General features: G+C 35.8%; 1 protein-coding gene and 1 pseudogene across 3 annotated transcripts in view; one reads left to right on the top strand and one right to left on the bottom strand.

Moving 5' to 3' along the window:
- Positions 1-10460, top strand: part of LOC118660110 — a 28692-nt pseudogene extending 18232 nt beyond the window's left edge.
- GRM1 (glutamate metabotropic receptor 1) overlaps positions 1-21378 on the bottom strand; it is a 313303-nt gene that overhangs the window by 176373 nt on the left and 115552 nt on the right. The window lies entirely within an intron of this gene.

Here is a 21378-nt window from a genome sequence, read left to right as displayed (position 1 = left end):
TTCTATTATATTACACTAGAGGCCCTGTGCACAAAATTCATGCATGGGGGCAGGGGGGGAGGGTCCCCTCAGCTCAGCCTGCACCCTCTCCAATCTGGGACCTGTTGGGGGATGTCCGACTGCCGGTTTAGGTCCGACCGGCAGTCGGACATCCCTCTCACAATCCTGGACTGTTGGCTCCTAATCACTCACCTACCTGCCTACCTGGTTGCCCCTAACTGCCCCCCCTGTCAGCCTGGTTGTCCCTAACTGGCCCCCACTGCTTGCCAGGTTGTCCCCAACTGCCCCCCCCTGCTAGCCTGGTCACCCCCAACTGCCCCCCCTGCCAGCCTGGTCACACTGCCCCCCCACCCCCACTGGCCTGATCACCCCACGCAGCCTGCTTGTTCAGTCATTTGGTCATTCCTCACTAACCCCCCTGCTAGCCTGGTCTTAGGCAGCCATCTTGTGAGGGTATGAGGGTTAATTTGCATATTACTTCTTTATTATATAGTATTTTTATGAAGATCACAACCCATTAAATTGATTTCATGACCCACTAAAGTATCATAACACATGTTGAAAAGTACTGGAAATCGAGGAGGTAAGAATAGAGTTTTAGGAATAGGTAGGTAAGCTGTATGATAAGAATGAAGAAGATGAGAAAAACAATGATAATAATTATATTAATGATTTGCTTATATATATTGGATATTTTCTATATTCCAGGAACTGTACTAAATACTTTAATTCACTTCCCTTTTTAATATTAGACAAATTGGCATGTGACCTGAGGTTCTTCCCAAGGTCAAATGGCAAGTCAGCTGTAGAGCCAGAATTCTAACCCAGCTCTGTCTGATTTCAATGCCCCACCACTCAATACAGATTCTATCCTCTATTGCCAGAATAACTTATTTCCTTCATGTATATCCATTATTATTTTATAAACTGTTTGTATTAAATTTTTTTAAAAATCCAGATAATGGCTGCATTTTTTCTACTTCAATTTGCTGTCATATAATTGTTGTAACTGATACTTGTTTCAAAATGTTACATAAATACAGGGTTTACAGTTGTATGTGAAACAGAGTTTATTCTTGTTATTAATTAATTATTGTATTATTTATTTTTATTACAACTGTAAGCCTACTTTTGCCCACCTTTGTATTTGCATTAAAAGGAGTATTTCAGAACATTATCATTCTATAGATTTCCCGTTTTCAGTAGGAAAAGGCCTCACATTTAGAGATTATCTTGGAGGGCAATACATCTTATTTATGCTGGACGCTAAGCAGTTTTGTGTGTGAAGAGACTAGCATGTATTCTGGATGATCAGTTACTTGGTCTCATTTTAGCATAATCAAAAGAAGGAGATAGCCCTAACCAGTTTGGCTCAGTGGATAGAGCGTTGGCCTGCGGACTCAAGGGTCCCAGGTTTGATTCCGGTCAAGGGCATGCACCTTGGTTGTGGGCACATACCCAGTGGGGAGTGTGCAGGAGGCAGCTGATCGATGTTTCTCTCTCATCAATGTTTCTAACTCTCTATCCCTCTCCCTTCCTTTCTGCAAAAAAATCAATAAAATATATATATATTTTAAAAAGGGAGATAGAGCGATAAATTTATTTCAATTTTTCCAACCTATTTTTTAACTTTATTTTATTGTTGACAATATTACAGATGTCCCCATTTTGACCCCAACTTTGCCCAGTTCCATGTAGCCCCCTCCCCTCTTCCCTCTGGTCATTACCTCTGTGACGGTCCTTTCCTCAATTTGTGTGCTGTGTTCCTTTTTAAGCACAGAAAGAAACTATTATATATGCAATACAAAAGCTTATAAACATTAATTTGTCATGGACCAGACATTGACTGATAGGAAAGAACAAAAGGTGACAGACTGCTTTTAGCTTTAGTGTAAGAGAAAGGAAAGAGAAAATGGAACTAACCTAAGAGGCATAGAGAAATGAATAAAATACCTAAAAAAGAAGAAAAGTGGGAGCAAGTAAAAGAGGTAATGCTGAACCAAAAATTAATTAATGGAAAATTAATTAATGAAAAAAAAAGAGAAGTCAATGTTTTCTCCCTCCAATATAGATAAAATTGTCAAACTTGACCACATGTAAAGACCCTGAAACCAGAGGAGTATTAGAAGCAAATCAAATCGACTCTGGCTACTTAAGTTAAAGGGCTGAGTGAAAGGCTCTGGCTTACGTTGGAAATAAAAGCAATAAAAGGATTGAGTAGAGAGGAAGGAACCTCCTCAAAGAAAATCATTCCATAACCCCCTCATTCATTTTTAGCACAGCCACCATTGTCTGTGCCGGACACTCTTATGAATGCTTGGGAAACAAATACAAATGAGACCTAGTCCTTTCTCTCAAGGAACTCACAATTCTATTGGATGAATCACATTAGTACACAGACCACCCGAGAATATGTGTTTTTATTGGTTTTTAGGTAAAGAAGAAAGGTAAGAGAGAGACATAGCAGAGACAGCAACAGAGAGAGAAATTCCAACAGTTGCCTCCTGTACTAACCCTGACCCAGAATAGAAACCCACAACTTTTTGGACGACGCTCCAACCAGCTGAGCCACCCGGTCCAGGCCCCTTCTTTGTTAAGGCTGAATAATATCCATTTTGTATATGTGTATATATATAATATTTTCTTTATCAATTTATCCACTGACAGTAAGGTTGTTTTAATACCTTGGCTATTGTGAGTAATGCTGCTTTGAATGTGGGAGTACAAATATCTTGAGATAATGATTTGATATCCTTTGAAAATACTAGTATAACCAGAATTAGGATTGCTGGATCTATATTTAATTTCTTGAGGAACTTGAATACTGTTGTTCTAGTGGCTGTACTACTTTATATTACCACCAAATGTACAAAGACTTCCTTTTCTCTACATCCTCCTTGGTATTTGTTATTTCCTGTCCTTTTTTATAATAGACTTCCTAACAGATTTGAGGTGATATCTCAATGTAGTTTTGATTTGCATTTTCCTGATGACTGCTGATATTGGGAACGTTTTCATGTTCCTGTGGGACATTTGTATGTCTTCTTTGGAAATAAAAAGCCTGTTTGGCCGAAACCAGTTTGGCTCAGTGGATAGAGCGTCGGCCTGCGGACTGAAGGGTCCCAGGTTCGATTCCGGTCAAGGGCATGTACCTGGGTTGCGGGCATATCCCCAGTAGGAGATGTGCGGGAGGCAGCTGATCGATGTTTCTCTCTCATCGATGTTTCTAACTCTCTATCTCTCTCCCTTCCTCTCTGTAAAAAATCAATAAAATATATTTAAAAAAAAAAAAAAAAAAAAAGCCTGTTTGGTGGTTTGCCCTTTTTAAGACATGTTATTTGTTCGTTTGTTTTGCTATTGAGTTATATGATTTCCTTGTATATTTGGGGAATTAACCATTTATTGGATATGTGGTTTGCAAATATATTTTACCATTACATACGGTGCCTTTTAATTTTGCTAATGGTTTCCTTTGCTGTACAGAAGCTTCTAGCTTTATATAATCCCACTTATTTTTGCTTTTGTTGCCTTTGCTTTGAAGTCAGATTTTTAAAAATCCTTGCTAGGACTGATGTCAAGGAGCTTAACACCTATGTTTAGTTTCAGGTGTTAAACTCAAGTCTTTCATCTATTTAGAGCTGATCTTTGTGTATGGTATAAGGTTTCATTTTTGGGGATGTAGATATCCACTTTTCCCAACACCATTTATTAAAAAGACTATTATTTCTCCATTGTATATTGGCTCCTTTATCAAAAATTAATTGACCATATATGCATGGGTTTACTTCTGAGCTTTCTATTATGTTCATTTGATCTGTCTGCTTTTATGCCAATGCCAGACTGTCTTGATTACTATAGCTTCATAATATAGTCTAATTTCAGGAAGTATGATGCCTCCAGTTTTGTTCTTTTTCTCAAGATTACTTTGGCTACTCAGAGTCTTTTGTGGTTCCATACAAACTTTAGGATTGTTTGTTCTATTTCTGTGAATATCACCATTTAAATGTTGATATGAATTACAGTGAATCTGTAGATTGTTTTGGGTGCTACGGACATTTTAATTATATTAATTTTCCAATCTATGGACACTGAATGCCTTTTCCATTTATTTACATCTTTCACAATTTCTTTTATTAGTGTTTACAATTTTTAGTATACAGGTCTTTCACCTTCTTGGTGAAAGTCAAAATTTAGAGATCTGTGTATGGGAAAGTTAAAAAATATAACTATCCTAATACCATGTTTTACAAAGAACTGTGGGTGTGGTTGCTAGCACAATGTGCTGATTGGAATCAAGTGGATATGACACCCTCAAAGTTTTCAGAGAATTTTATTGCCATTAAGAATCACCACTCTGGACTGAAAAAGACTGCCACTGATCTCAGCTTAAATCAATCCTTGAACTGTCAATCATCTGCAGACAGAAAGTGGACTTAGGAAGCTGCTCAGGCCTGAAAGACAGCATATACTCCTACACCAATTTTTCAGGTGTGCTCACAAAGAATCACTAGAAAATGAAGAATGTCCTAGAGGGCCACAGAGAACTATGGACAAGGGGGCTACTGTCAGGTGGCAGAACCAGGCCTGTGCAAGTAATGCTCTCCAACACTACGGGAGACTGCCTTCACAATTTGGGTTCTATGGGGTAACAGAATTGCTCTGGACCAGACCGGCATCTGCTGTATGTCTTTCATTATCCCCTTTACAAGTAGGAATGTTTGATGAACTTATCCTATTCTACTTTTACTAGGGCATAAAGGGACTGTGGTGGAGAATTATATTTTAAATTAATGTCTCCAGATCAAAAGGAGCCATATTCAGACAGGATGCTCAGGTTACTGATTATTATCCAGATATCTTTGTCTGAGACTTATGTATCACTGGATGGGGCTTTTGAGTTGTCTCCCTGGGAAGAGTTAAGTATATTTTGCACAATACTACTCAGACATAAGAAAAGATAAAATACTGCCATTTGTGACAACATGAATGGATCTTGAAAATATCATGCTAAGTGAAATAAGTCAGACATAAAAAGTTGGTGTGGCTCAGTTGGTTAGAGTGTCATCCCAGACACCAAAAGGAGTGAGTTCAATTCCCGGTCAGGTTGTAGGTTCAAAACTTGGCCAGGGGCACATGTGAGAGGCAATTAATCAATGTTTCTCTCTTACAATGATGTTTCTCTCTCTCTCTCTCTCTGAAAATCAATTTAAAATTAAATAAAAAGGTCAACAACAAGATGATTTTACTCACATGTGGGATATAAAACTGAAAGCAACAAATGAACAAACAAGAAAAACAAACAAAAACTCGTATTACAGACAACAGTATGGTGGTTACCAGTGGGAAGGTACAAGGGGGTCAAATATACGGTAATGAAAGAAGATTTGACTTTGGGTGATGGGCATACAATGCAACATACAGATAATCTATTATAGACTTGTACACTTGAAACCTATAATTTTATTAACCAATGTCACCTTAATAAATTTAATTTAAAAATACAAGTGACCATTTATTGAACAAATATTACATGTTGTCATTACTATTTTATTGGAGAATGAACATTTCTGGTTTGCCCTCTTTCAGACACATGGTAGGATTTCACTTCCCTTTCGTAATACGTTTATCCAGTGAAATGTGAATGGAAGCTATGTGGTCTCTTCAGGGTGAAAGTTTCTCAATGGAAGTACTCTAATATATTCTTCCCTGTTTCCATGCTAACCAGCAACCTTACAGATTGTGAAAACTTCGTCAGGCTCCACATGCCTGAATGAAAACAACATGAAGCAGAACTCCACAAACCTGAGATGGTAGGTAATGAGAGCCCTACATCTTTGTTGTTTTAAGCCACTGTGACAGTAAAGTTGTCTGTTATTACAGCATAACATAGCCCACCTGACTAATACAAAATACATAGGTATTAGAAATCAATGATTTGCTTACCAAAGGCATTTAATAAAGATTTGGTTAATGGAACTGAATTCATGCAGGCATTTGGGGATTAAATAATAAAAATCCAAATCAAAAAGAATGAAATTGTGCCCTAACCGGTTTGGCTCAGTGGATAGAGCGTTGGCCTGTGGACTGAAGGGTCCCAGGTTCGATTCTGGTCAAGGGCAGGTACCTTGGTTGCAGACACATCCCCAGTAGGGGGTATGCAGGAGGCAGCTGATCAATGCTTCTCTCTCATCAATGTTTCTAACTTTCTATCCCTCACCCTTCCTCTCTTAAAAAATCAATAAAATATATTTTTTTAAAAAAGAAGAAGAAGAATGCAATTGAGTGGATATCAGCATTTAAAGAGGTCCCCCAGATAATTAAAATGTAGATCACTGAAAAATGGAAAAGAGATCCCAGCACAACATGAGAGGATTTCTCAATATTAAAAACAATAGATCAATAAGCTGTCTCAAAAGGCAGTGAGTTTCCAATCAAGACAAAAGAGAGTGAGAATGTTTGAGAAGTTGAAGAGAGTTCTGCTTTGGAAGGGAGGATGAATGAAATGACCTTCACATTTCCTCTGATTCAAAGATCAAGTGTGTGATTGGAATTGTATCCCTCTCTGTTATTTTCAAACTAATTTAAAACAAGATAGGTAGAAGCTAAGTGAATAGGCTGAACCTAAGATTTATGATAATCCTATTAAACTTTATCATCTGACAAGTGTTATTGTCTGAGGTGACCCATTTTTATACTGAATTCCTGGTTAAATCCAGCCATGTTCCAGGTCCTACATTTTATAATGCTTCAGGGTTCTCAGTGGGGAGGAGACCTATTTAAATGCCACTCCAGCTGTGATTTACAGACTAGATGGCCTGATTATTGCCATACTTCTGAGGTATATTTTTCTCTTTTCAAATGTGTTCCTAGTTTTACTGTAACTACACAAAGTATTTACCGAAATGTAAGTATTTATGCCATAAGCAAGAGACATAAATGAGAGTAATAATTGGAAATGCCAATCACAGGAGTCAGACTAAGAAAAGAAATTGACTAAGGAAAGAAAAGTATCCAGATAAAACAGTATAACATCGCATAATCACTCTAGGTACAAAAAATTATAGATGAGGATCACAGAATTACTTAAGGAAGATACAAAGAATAATTTTAAAACCATAATATAAGGTATAGAAAAATAACACAGAGATCATCTAATTCCAGCCCTCTTTTTATATATAGAATCTAAAATTCGAGAATGTATTTACAGTCCTTTAGCTATATTCCCATCCAGGTCCTGGTAGCTAATTTCAAGACCAGTAACTACCATTTTTACTGTTTTATCAGCTAATATTCATATCCTCTAAGAGCTGAGAAGTAGGAAATAAAGTAATAACTGCCTCCTAAAATCCATTCTTTTCTTTCCTTTAATATATATTTTTATTGACTTCAGAGAGGGAGAGAGAGATAGAAACATCAATGATGAGAGAGAATCACTGATCAGCTGGCTCCTGCACTGGGGATCAAGCCCAAAACCCAGGCATCCTGGTCCATAGGTTGACACTCAACCACTGAACCATGCCATCCAGGCCATTCTCTCCTTCTTGATTAATAAGTTCCTAGGTGGATTCAAGCCCAACCAAAAAAAAGAACAAACTTCTCAATCTCTCATGTAGCTAATTATGGCACTGTGACAAAGTTCTTGTCAATGAGATATGAGGATAGTGATGGATGTGTAGAGCTTCAATGGACTGCTCTTAAAGGGAAAAGATCTTTACTTGTCTTCTTTTCTCTTTCCCAAACTGGACATAGATGGGATAGTGATCCCTCTTGAACTTTGCAGATGTTCACAATTCTGAGAGAATGACTGAACAGCAACGAGAAGGAACTTGAATATCTAGAAGACCTCATAGAGTAGAGCTGCCCTTGTAGCTTTGCAGTGCCTACCTCCAGATTGTTAGTTTCATTTTATTGTAGTAACCAAACTGATACTCTAACTGAATAAGGCAAAACCAGTATTTTTTATTACCAATTTTTATGAGGAAATACTGATACCCAATTTGCCTAAGATACTTGGTCCCTGATTAGTGACTTTCTTCAAAGACAGCATTTGAGTGAAATATTTTATTGATTTAACCCCAGCATCTATAACTCATTTTATATTGTCAACTATCATGATTCATTTTGGTTCAGTAAAAAAGAAAACTTACATGCAAATTTTTGATGCTAAAAATGTGTACTCCAATTAACAAAACTAAGAAAAAGCTTTTCTGAGAGTGGATCCTACATGGATGAGCTAATAGTCAAAAGTTTAAAGCACATTTATGTAGATTTTTGCCAAGTATTTTATTTAAAGAGCAAGAAAAACAGGCAAGTAATCATTACCATCAGAGTTTTGCCTGTTCTTCTGATAGGATATTCAAATGAATGATTTTTTGAACTATATTTTCAATTCAGATAATGTTGCATGTACAGCTGTAACTGACTTAGGGAGAACTGAGGAATGAAATTAGGTAATTTCTTGCAATCAAGACGAATTCAAAAGAGGAAAAGTTTCATCCACCTGTTGTTTGGCAATTCTACTAAAAAGAATGCTAGGAAACATTTCAGAGAGAAACAATTACCTAGAGGACAAAATCACTCTAGCAATCAACCTTCTGGTCTTTTCTGCTTATTAATAAAATAAATCTGTTTTCAAACCCTGGGTTGTAAAACTTATATGGTTCACCACAAAAGAATTTTAAAGTATATCCTGTGAAAATGAGATGAGATGTGAGTGAAAAGGTTAAAGTTCACAATAACAAAGTAGACTAGTAATTTTTCATATGTACAATCAGTTTACTTTTAATAAAATGAGAACTTTTTAGCTAAGTTATAGAAATTCTTGATAAAGCTCTTTACAACTTTTTATGACTAAAACATCTACACTTTCTCAATCACTTTCCTTTTTAATTATCTCTTTGCTTATTTTATTTCCCTATAATTATACTATTCTGTTCTAAAAATAATCTTTTATTTACTCTTACTATATTTTTTCTCTCACTTTTATATAAAAATGTCTCAAAAATGATTACAATTTGATAATTATTGTCAATCATCCTGACCCAATATTTATTGGTCTCATCTTTTCACTAGAGTCAGACATTTAGTCCATAGTACATTTGAAAAGAAGGGAAAAGGAGACAAAACTACTCAACTTGCTCATGGTTTGGGAGAAGGGAGAAATTAACTGCTTGAACTAAAATAATATTTTGAGTCAACCTATGACTTTCTAATATTCTGCTGTTATTTCAATTTGTACCAATATTTTCCCTCAGAAGTTAGTCAACAAAAATATATTAAGTGGTTATAACGTAATAAGTGCTGTAAATATATTGAGAATACAATAGTAATCATGACAGAGTACACTTGTATTTAACACAGTGATAAATTAAGGATATACATCTCCTTTTTTATCATTTGAAATCTAAGTTATTTGGAGTTTTCTTCTTGATCTTGACCATGTTCATAACTTACGTTGAGGACATAAAACATATTTTGTTTAACTATCATGAAGACTTCATTATTCAGTGCCTCTAACACTTCATTTCTCACCATTACTCTTTGGAGAGTTTGTGAATTTTTGTTTTGTTTTTAAGAGGTGGCAAGTTATGTGTGAACATTTCAAGTTTCCTAGCCTCCTTCTAAGATCATTTTGTATTCACTGCAATCTCTTGATGAAATGCACTTGCTATCCACGTGCACTACACATCTATTTGTGTACCTGAGGTGTGTTAGTGAAAATTATCTTCAGTTGATCACCCTGCCTGCCTCTCCAGCCCCAGCCTGTCTCCTTCCAGACACCCCACGTCCACGCCACATGGAAATTTTCTTTCCAGCAGGGCAGAGGAGATGCATCACTGGCTGACAAGCTGGTCTGAAAATGTGATGTTCTGAATCCTGGATATTCAGACTATAATACTAGATGGGCCAAAATTATCCTTCCAAGATTAATAAGGAAAGGGACCATTTTAGATAACCCAGTAGCAGTTAAAATTTTCTTTGGTGCAATGATATTGCACTAAAAAGTAGAGTAAAAATGAGAGTCCTAAGCAGCCCACCCCACTGGATGGCAAATTTAAAGAGCATGGTGCGGTACCTTAAACCCTCATACCTCTGAGAGCAGGATCCTTCTCATCATGCTGCCCCCTCTCTGTGAGGCAGCTTAGGAAAAGGAGTGCCTCATGCAAGGTTGCAAGTTAAATCACCTGAACTTGGTTGTTGGTGAACACACGAGCATCTGATTATAGGTAGCCCCAGACTGTGGGACTGATGTGCTTGATCTATAGGCCCTAATGCAGGAGGTGATCAAGACTTTTCATCTTGTCAGATAGACTACATTTATCACCAAAGGGAAATGAGTTTTTGTTCTCATATCTCTGGCCATCGGTAGAGAAGAAAGCCTCCTTCCTGCTGCTACTGCTCCCTTACTGGCATAGCAGAGGCAAAGCCAGAGGTGTCTTCTCAGAGATGGAGACCATTAGGCACAGAAAAGGAAGGCTGTTAATTTATGGAACAAGATAACACCCATGCATCAAAACCCAAGATAACTGATCAAAGAATATGTCTTTATCAAGCTTAAACCTTTGCGCATGACCCTGGAACAATAAACACTGACATTTGCTATCAAGATTAATGAAAGCATTATAATTGTTCAGGGAAACTTGGTACCTAGGTATGTTGTTTTGATATTAAATATTGATTGATTGATTGATGCAGGTGTCACCAGTGTCACAGCTACAAAGTACATCTGGAGCAGCTTGTGGATTATAAATGGAGAAAGGAAAAAACAGAACAAATTATCCTCATCCTTTCTTGCCATTTGGAACAACATGGATAGACCTTGAGAATACTATGCTAAGTGAAATAAGTCAGTCAGAAAAGGCTAAGAACCAAATGATTTCACTCATATGTGGGATATAAAACTGAAACTAATGAACACAAACAGCAGTGTGGTGGTTGTCAGAGGGAAGAGGGTGGGGGGAGAAGGAGGTTCTAATACATGGTGACAGGAATAGATTTGACTTTGGGTGGTAGACACATAGTACAATATACAGACCTTGTAACATAGAAAACCATACCTAAAACCTATATGATCGTGTTGACCAATGTCACCCCAATGAAATTAATTTTTAAAAATTATCCTTAGTTGATGGGAAGTGAAAGTAGTGTCATTCTTTTCTTGGTCTAAATCAGGGGTGGGCAACCCCTGGCACACATGCCAAACATGGCACGCCAGTAACTTTTGCTGGCACACAAAACCTTCTCTTATAATCTTCCATTTACAATTTTTTTCTTAATATCGACTTTTTTATTTTTCAGATAAATTCAGTGTAGGTGCATCTTAGATAAATAAATAACTTTACATAACAAGTTATCTTAAAGACCATAGACATGGATTGACAAGAGAGGGGAAGAACAATTTCTATGCCTCTGCCTTAACTCTCCCTGCCTTCCTAGATCCGACCAGTGTTTTGGTTTCATCCACATACGCTTGTGAATCTTTGTTTTCAGTGATGAATTTTGTTAAGTCTCATAATAGGAGTAGCCTGATAGATGAAAGTAGTAGCTCATGCATATCTCTGAAGGTCACGAAATATAAACCTGAGGTAAAATCTCTGTCATCAGTGATGCAGTAGCAAAAGTCCCACTGATAATATCAAACAGAATCATAAAGTTTTCTGTCGGACTATCAGTGTACATGTATACATTAAAAAATAATGTATTTTTCATCATCATATACTGTGTTTTTGTCGCTCGAATGAATTTTATCATTTTTTCAAGGTTCTTCACATACGTACACCTTAAGAGATATCAAGTAGGCGTAACATGTTCTCAAAAAATTAGGGTTGGCACGCAGAAGAATTTTGAGTCAGAGATTTTGCTGGTTTTGGCACGCACTCACAAAAAGGTTGCCCACCCCTGGTCTAAATGCTCCCCAGCAGATGTTTTATGATAATTTTATATTTCATAACCTGTGGGTTTTAAGTGTGTTATCACGTTGAGGTTATTTCTAGTTAAACCAGGATTACATATCTTCAGCCATTATAACCAGAGCTAATCAGAAGTTCTACTTTTTAAATTATTGAAAGTGAGTTCTTACTCAAAAATCAATTTTGCTTCAGGTCACATATTAGGATAGTACTCTTTTTTTAGATCATTCTATAGCTAAAGTTCAGTTTATTAAAAGAACAACCAGGCTGTGGGCTAGAAAGAATAAACCATAAAAAGCTTGTAAAGGTCCGCCCTAACTGGTCTGGCTCAGTGGATAGAACGTCAGCCTACGGACTGAAGGTTCCCAGGTTTGATTCCGGTCAAAGGCATGTGCCTTGGTTGTGGGCACATCCCTAGTAGGGGGTGTGCAGAAGGCAGCTGATCGATGTGTCTATCTCTCTATCCCGCTCCCTTCCTCTCTATAAAAAAAATCAATAAAATATATATATTTTTAAAAGCTTGTAAAGGTCCTATGAAGAAAACCAAGTTTAATAAACTTTAAATTCATGACATTGGGATGCTACAGTCCATTTTTTATTTAAAAAGAGAAAAATTGAAATTATTAAAGTTGCAAAACCCATAGGACAAGAACCAGAAGAAAATATGTCAGTTCTTTCTTAAAATAGAAGTAGAAAGAAACTCCATCACTTGATATCACTCCATACAATTTGTATTTCACATTTATCTCCCCAAGGGCTCTAATATATAATTTGTTTTGTGCATGAAAGCATTTCTGACAGTGAGGTCTGAAATTAATCTTGCTGCCTTAGGTCTAGATTGTGGTCCCAGGTTAGTCCTAAGAACAAATGTGCAAATGAGAGTGCTGATTTTATTTTCTTCAACACACTCTATTTTCCCAGTTTGTATAACTGTAATTCTCCAGTAGTTTGTAGTCTGGTACTTTACTTACTATCTGAAAATAGATTACTAGGAGCCCCCTGTCTAGGTTTGGACCAGTGTCTATTTCTTATAAAACCCTCTTCTAAGGTATTATACTCAACCCCCCACTTTCATTCCTATACCTCAAGCCCAGACTAGAATCCTTCCTTGGGTGGACTGAGGGCTTGAATTAAAATCACAGGGTTACCTCTTACTTAGCTTCACCTCGAGCCATGCCAGTGCATGATGTTTGGAATAAAGCAGAGGAAGGTTGATCTGGAGCAGATAGTCCCAAACATGAATGCATTAACACAACATCTGCATAGACATTTGGTATCCAAACAAGCATGACCTTTAAATGAACAGATTATCTTCTGGACAGCAAAAGAGACCATCAACAAAACAACAAGAAAGCCTACTGCATTGAAGAACATATTTGCCAATGTTATCTCCGATAAGGGTTTAATCTCCAAAATTTACAGGGAACTCATACAACTTAACAAAAGGAAGATAAACAATCCAATCAAAAAATGGGCAAAGGACCTAAATAGACACTTCTCAAAAGATAACATACAGAAGGCCAAGAGACTCATGAAAAGATGCTCAAAGTCACTAATCATCCAAGAGATGCAAATCAAAACAACAATGACATCTCACAGCTGTCAGAATGGCTATCATCAAACAACAAGAGCTGGCAAGGATGTGGAGAAAAAGGAACCCTCATGCACTGCTGCTGGGAATGCAGATTGGTGCAGCCACTGTGGAAAACAGTGTGGAGTTTCCTCAAAAAGTTAAAAATGGAACTCCCATTTGTCCCAGTGATTCCACTTCTAGAAATATATCCCAAGAAATCAGAAACACCAATCAGAAAGGACATATGCACCCTTATGTTCATAGCAGCACAATTTACAATAGCTAAGATTTGGAAACAGCCTAAGTGCCCATCAGCAGATGAGTGGATTAAAAACCAGTGGTACATCTACACAGTTGAATACTATGCTGCAAAAAAAAAGAAGGACCTTTTACCATTTGCAACACCATGGATGGAACTGGAGAGCATTATGCTAAGCAAAATAAGCCAGTCAGAGAAAGATAAATATCACATGATCTCGCTCATTTGTGGAATATGATGAACAACATAGACTAATGAACAAAAATGGATTCAGAGACACAGAAGCACCTAACAGACTATCAAACCTCAGAGGGAAAGCAGGGGATGGCGGAGGGAGGGGGAGATGTAAGAGATCAATCAAAGGACTTGTATGCATGTATATCAGCATAATCAATGGACACAGACACTGGGGTGGTGGCAGCTTGTTCTGGGGGGTGGGAGTGGTCGGGAGGGGTCAATGGGGGGGGGAAATGGAGACATATGTAACACTTTAAACAATAAAAAAAGAAATTTAAAAAAGAGCAGATTATTTTTTTAATATACAAAAAGTAGATAATTAGGGTCAATATCAATAAGGATTAGTCATGTTGATAGTATTTAGTAAACCTTGTTATGATACAATGAGAATCACTTCACCTCTGTGGTCTTATTCCAGTCAAATCATGAGAAAAAACATCAGACAAATCCTAGTTGAATAAAATTCTACAAAATACCTGACTGGTACTCCTCAAAGCTGTCAAGGTCATCACATATAAAGAAAGTCTGAGAAACTGTCACAACCTAGAGGAGCCTAAGGAGACATGACAGCTAAATGTAATGTGTATCGTAGAACAGAAAATGGATATTAGCTAAAAACTTTAAAAATATGAATAAAATATGGACTTTGGTTAATAGTAATGTGTCAATATTGATTCATTAATCATAACAAAATGTGAGATACTAAATGCTGGGTAGTGGGAATTATCTGTACTATTAACAAATTTTCTATAAATCTGTTGTAAAAACTGTTCTAAAAAGTAAAGTTTATCAAAATAATACCCAAAAGGGAAGAATTCTGTAAACCTGCTATGAAAATAAATTATCATCTATGACCTATAAAGAATAATACTTATATAACTTATAACTATGAGGAAGTGGTCTTTCATAGTAATATTTCTTGGCTATAACTTTGCCTTAAAATGTATTTACAAGGCAAGGATTAGAAATGGCCAAGCTGCAATATAGTAATATATATATATAAAATATATATATATATTTTTTTAATTTAATGTGTAAGTGAAAAAAAAAATCCAGTGAAGGCAAAGATTCAATATAAGTAATGATAACTGGTAAAATGATGAAATCAATGTTATAAAAATGTCACTCATAAGTTATCTGGCTTAGAATAGTTGCAAATATGTCAATATCAAATTTTAATATGCTATAAAATTTCTGAAACAGAAATTTAGGAACATTACACATATAAAAAATATAGACATTGAGCTTTATAGAAAATAAAAGAGAACCAAATTTAACAACACATTTTAATAGTATCCTAGAGGAAGGAAATGAAATTTAACTTGTGCAAACTACTTTCAGAACATATCAAGGAGAAAGAGAATCTAAAATTTTTTAGATTAAAAAGTAACTCAGCCTATTTTATCTTATTCTATTCTAGCTGCTGTGAGTTGTCAGAGAAAGGCACAGTGGGAATACTAGTACATGTCAGTTCTTGTTACTCCACTGGGTTGGGACTAGGAAATCATATGTTGGAACAATGGTCTAAAGGTCAGACACAGAAGGCTCCCTTATTTGGTTGTTCCTGTCTTTTGCTGCATTTGGAAATTTACAGACTTGAGGCCAAATACGTAATGCTTCAGGAATAAAAGAAAGCTCAGAGTCCATTCAGTAATGTGACTAAAATTTTTGCTAACATGTATTGGTTTAATGGCATGCAGGAGAATTCTTTTAAGTATTTAAATTCCATTACCTCCATTCAAGGTTACAGTAGACCTGATGGTGGGTACTAGTATTGTGCTTCTTTACAGAATGGTTACAGAACTTCCTCAAGGTCTTTTAGCATGAGTGGGGAAGCTGGAGTCAGAATTCAAGTATTTCTAATTCTTATGGCTGCTAATCAAAAACTATTTTCTATTAGAGCAGTTATTTGATCTAATTTAATTGTCAATTTAGAAAATTAGTTAAAAGATATAATGATGTCTTCTAAAAATTTATTAAACCAATTAATTATTTTGGTATATAATATATACAATTTCCTTATTGCTCAGAAAACATGAAAGAACTATATTTAATTTGTCTTAAAGGAAAACTTATAGATTTTTTTCTTTCAAATATTTTTGAGCTATTGATTCTAGAGGAGATAGAAGCAAGTGATCTAAACCAAAAATTAAGCAAGTCAGGATCTCTAAATCTTTAATACTGACTTCCTCACCCCCTTTGACAAGATATGCCCCATGGGGAGGCATTAAAACTATAACTATTTTCTTTAATCTTCAAAATAGTGGTAAGCCTACTGATCCATCAATTCTAAAAAAGCAATAACAACATAGCATGACTTAAAACCATGCAGACTAATAAATCTTCTAATACAACAATCTCTTCCTGCTCCTGTTAGGTGGTTTTAAAATTTCTGATTGACTACTTCTGGTTAAAAGATCCTCACTGACTTAAGAAAAATCAATTATATTGTTGAATAGATCCTCACAATTGCCAACATTTATTGAATGTTTCTGTCAGGTACTAAACTGGCCAGATTTATTTAGTGTCAAATATGTACTGAATACCTACTAAGTTCCAGACAGTTATAGGGGTACTAAGGATTCAGCAATGAGCTAAATAGAGGCCCTAGACTTATCAGGCTTCTATTTTATCATTTAATCAACAGAATACTTACAAGATGGGTACGATATTTGGTAACATTATTGGTCTTCCTTTTATAAATGAGGAAGGAGTGTTAGAGGTTTTTTTCAAAGCCACAGCTATTATAACATACTAGAGGCCCAATGCACGAAATTCATGCAAGGGGCTTGGTCTTCACAGCCACGGCCACTTGCCTCGGCCCTTGCAGCCCTGGCTTTGTCCAGAAGGACGTCTGGAAGGTTGTCTGGAAGGATATCCAGAAGGTCGTTCGGCTATCCAGTCTAATTAGCATATTATGCTTTTATTATTATAGATGTGTGTGTATAAACCAGTGTTCCAGTATGTCCTGTTAAATGTAACAGTATATTTTCAAATCCCAATAAAGCTCATTATCTTTAGGGGAGACATTAGGCATTTCTTATACCACTAGGAGGATAAACCAATCATTTGTTAGTTTCCTTGTAATATGAAATAAAGGTTATAATAAAATAAAGTTTTCAAATAAAGATTTGAAAACTCCAGTTTGTGATATTTTTTAAAAAATTTCAATGAGCCAGAAGAGGGTATTTTGGATTTATGAAATGAATTCTGCATTTATTTTTATGTATATTGTATTGTTTTATTTTTACTATTTACCATTTTGGAAAAAAACCAACTTCTATAAAGTAAAATGCTTCTGTTTTTAATATACTGCTCCTCAAGGTTCTTGGATAATATAATAAATCCAACCAAGAAACATCACCTATCTAAATATATAAAAGGCTAACATGCAAAGTGTCCCCTCAGGAGTTCGACCAGGAGACCAGGAGTTTGATCGCTCATTATGATGTGCGCTGACCACCAGGCGATGGTACAGAACAAAGGAAGGCCCTGTGGCCAGCAGCTGGGAGCCAGGAAATGAAGGCCCTGGCTGGCAGCCGGAAGGCCGCGATCAGCTCTGATCACTGGCCAGGCCTAGGGACCCTACCTGTGCATGAATTTTGTGCACCAGGCCTCTAGAATAGGTATATTCACACAAATAGAGACAGACTTTCCTAAAGCTTTTTGAATGGATGACATTCAGAGAAAAGTAGAGGTTATAATAAGTATCTGCTACAAATCTCAGAAAACAAAAGAGATGATGCTAACAGAAGGTACTTATGTCTTTTAATGGTGCCATTGCAAAAGCTTCACCATGATTCCTTAATAGTTTTAAAAACAAGACCATAAAATGACTACAAGCCAAATTCTTATTTTTAAAAAAGTAAATTATAAATGCAAGTACTGTAGTTCTGTTTCTACCTCTGTAATAGACAGCCCCTAAAATCATTCTGCATTCTGGTATTCAATCTCTTGTGCATTCCCCTCCCCTCATGCCAATGGACCTAATGATATGCTTCTAATGACAAAAGCAATGGGATATCACTTCCATGATTATATTACTCTGTCTCTCTCCCTCCCTCACTCTACTATCTTACATTTCTCTCTCTCTCTCTCTCTCTCTCTCTCTCTCTCTCTCTCTCTCTCTCTCTCTCTCTCTCTCTTTCCCTCTCCCTCTCTTCCTCTTGCTATTTTGCTCTAGAGAAGTCAGATGTCATGTGAGCTATACATATGGAAGGCCCATGTGGCAATAAGTTATCACCAGCAAGAACCTGATCTCGCAACAGCAAATTGAGTGAGTTCAAAAGCAGATTCTCCCCAAGTTCAGCCTTGAGGTAACAAGATCTCAAATAGATGAAAACTATTTGCATTTTACAAGTTTTTCTCTGCAGAACATCTGGCTCAGCAAACACCTTTCACTCTTCACAGAAAACTCAAGACATAAAGCCTTCGGGATACAATTATAAACATCTCTAAACCTGAAACATACTTAATGAACTCAAGATTATCCTTTTAAAACTATAAGCAAGCTTCATTAAGTGATTTCATAACAATACTAAAATTTCACAATAAGATGTAGTGAAATTCCCAAAATCAGTAAATTGTTTTAATTATTTTTTTCAAATTATAAAAGAAAGTTTCTTTAGAAAGACACAGAGGTAAAAAAGGTGAGCCAGCTAGGCTTCATGGGCTCAGAAAAGGAGTTACAGAGGCAAAAGAAGGGCACTTGGAGCTTAGGAAAAGAAAGGCAGAGAAGGCAAAGGAGAGGAGGGAAAGCCTGGGCCTAATGCAGAGAGAGAGAAAGAACGTGCCTAACAATTTTAATATTCTATTTTATGTTGGCAAAACATGCATGCAAGCTACTCTTCTGTACTTTGTTAATGAGACCATTTTGCAATTCCAGCTCCCTTGAGTTTTTAGTTAGGTTTGCAATCCCCATAGGCATTGACTAGAGTGAATTTTAATTACTATACGATGTGCTTCATTTGCTAAGCAAGGAAGAGAAAATATACCTGTTTATCTCTTCATTAGAGATGAATGTCAAACCCAGAAGCCCTTTAGGTCATACTCCCTAGTTACTGATTCACTTAAATGAGGGCATGAGTAATTTTTGAGGCCAGTCTTTGGTTTGTTCTGACCTTAGGAGGTAAAAGAATTGAGAAGAAGAGTAAAAGTAAATAACCTCTCTCAATGATTGATTTACCCAGGGTTTTAGGTATAATCTGTGAAAGGTTGACAATTACACTAGAGAAATAGTTAAGAATTTCCATTGACAATAGCACCAAAAGATAAAATATTTAAAAATAAATTTAATAAAACAATTGCAATGCATGTATACCAAAAACATTATTCACAGATATTAAGGAAGATTTAAATGGACAGACATCCCATGTTCATGGATTGAAATATTTCATATTGTTAAATAGCAATACTCCCTAAAAGGATCTAGAGATTAAATGCAATGCCTATCAAAACCCCTAAATGTCTTTTTGGGGCAGAAATTTACAAGCTAATCTTGAAATTTACATGAAAATTCAAGGGATCCAAATAACCAAAACAATATAGAAAGGCAGGATGATTCAAACTTTCCTATTTCAAAATTTACTAAAAAGCTGTCATAATCGCAACAGTGTGGTACTAGCATAAGGCAAGAGACTTAGATCAGTCCAAATTGAGAGTTCAAAATTAAAACTTTATATTTATGTTCAATTGATCTCTTACAACAATGCCAAAACAGTTACTTATGAAAAAGATAGTCCTTTCAATAAATAGTGCTGGAATGATTGGATTTCTACATGCAAAAGGAAAAAGTTAAGCCCTTCATCCCCTATACAAAATTAAGTCAAAATGAGTCAGCAACCTAATTGTAAAAGATAAAACTATGAAACTCTTAAAAAAAAAAAAAAAACATGGGTGTAAATGCTTATGACCCTGGATTACACGGTTTCTTAGATATGACACCAAAAAACACTAAGTAAAATAAAAAATAAATAAATGGAATGCTTGCTTAATGACAGGTTATTTCAAAGGGAAAACGATAGTCCTTTCAATAGTTCTGGAATAATTGGATAATCTTAATACAAGAAAACTATATTCATTCACCTTTATCTTACAACATATATGAAAATTAACTCCAGCTATGTAATTAATCATGTATCTAAAAATAAAGGCAAATATTATATAACTTCTGCAGAAGTGTTTATGCCCTTGGAGTGGATACAGCTATCTTTGATAGAACACAAAGAGTATAAACTGTAAAATAAAAAATTGATAACTGGACTTTGGAAGTTTAAAACATTGCATCTTCTAAAAATACTATGAACAAAATTGAATCTTGAGACACATGTTGAGAGAAAATATACAGATACATATACAGGGGGCAAAAGTAGGTTTACAGTTGTAAGTACATGAATTTATTCTTGTATTATCTATTAATTATTACATTATTATTATTAAGCTACTTTTGCCCACCCTTGTATATTATAAATGATATGGGCCCAGAATTTATAAAGAACTTTTACTACTTCATATTAAGACAAGCAACCTAATAACAAAATGGACATAGATGTGTACAAGGGATTTTACCCCAAAAAAAATATATTAAAGTGGTAAATAAGCACATAAAAATATTCAATATTATTAGTCATTAGGAAAAGGCAAATTAAAAACACAAAGTGATGCCTCCAAACGCCCACTAGAATAGCTAAAAGTAAAAAGACTCACAATACTATCTTGGTAGAGATGTGGAGGAATTAAAACTCGCATACATTGCTGGTGCTACTGCAAAACTATATAGTCACTTTGAAAAATAGTCCATTGGATTCTTATAAAGTTTAACTTATAACATTAAATATACAACTACCCTGTGGTGCTTAATCTCTAGAAATTTCCTAAAGAAAATTAAATATGTGTCCATGCAAAGAATTATACATGAATGTCCATACCATGGAATACTACTCGACAATAAAGAAGCTACTGATACATACAACAGCATAGATGTGTCTTGAAAGCATTTTTCCAATTAAAAAAAATAACCTCAGACATAAAAGACTACATTCTATGTGATTCTCTATGTATGAAATTCTAGAAAAGGCAAAAGTGTAATAATAACAGAAAGCAAATCACAGGTTGCCTATGGCCAGGGGTTAGAGAGGGGTGATTGCCAAGGGCACTAGGAACATTCTGCAATGACAGAAATGTTCTATATCATGATTTTTCTGCATCACTATATAGTTACCAAAACTCATCAAGTTATATACTTAAAATTGGTGAATTTCAATAAGGCTGATTTAAAAGTACATAACAAACCATCCCAATATTGAATTAGAATCTAAAGGTGGTGAGGCCCAGGAAGCTGACATTTTTTAAAACCTCCCTAGGTTTATGATATAGGCAGATAAGCAGCTATGAAGCAACTC

Source organism: Myotis myotis, unplaced genomic scaffold, assembly GCF_014108235.1.
Source record: "Myotis myotis isolate mMyoMyo1 unplaced genomic scaffold, mMyoMyo1.p scaffold_m19_p_7, whole genome shotgun sequence".
NCBI lineage: Eukaryota > Metazoa > Chordata > Mammalia > Chiroptera > Vespertilionidae > Myotis > Myotis myotis.
The sequence above is the reverse complement of the archived record's forward strand: the minus strand, read 5'-3'. Positions and strand labels throughout refer to the sequence as shown.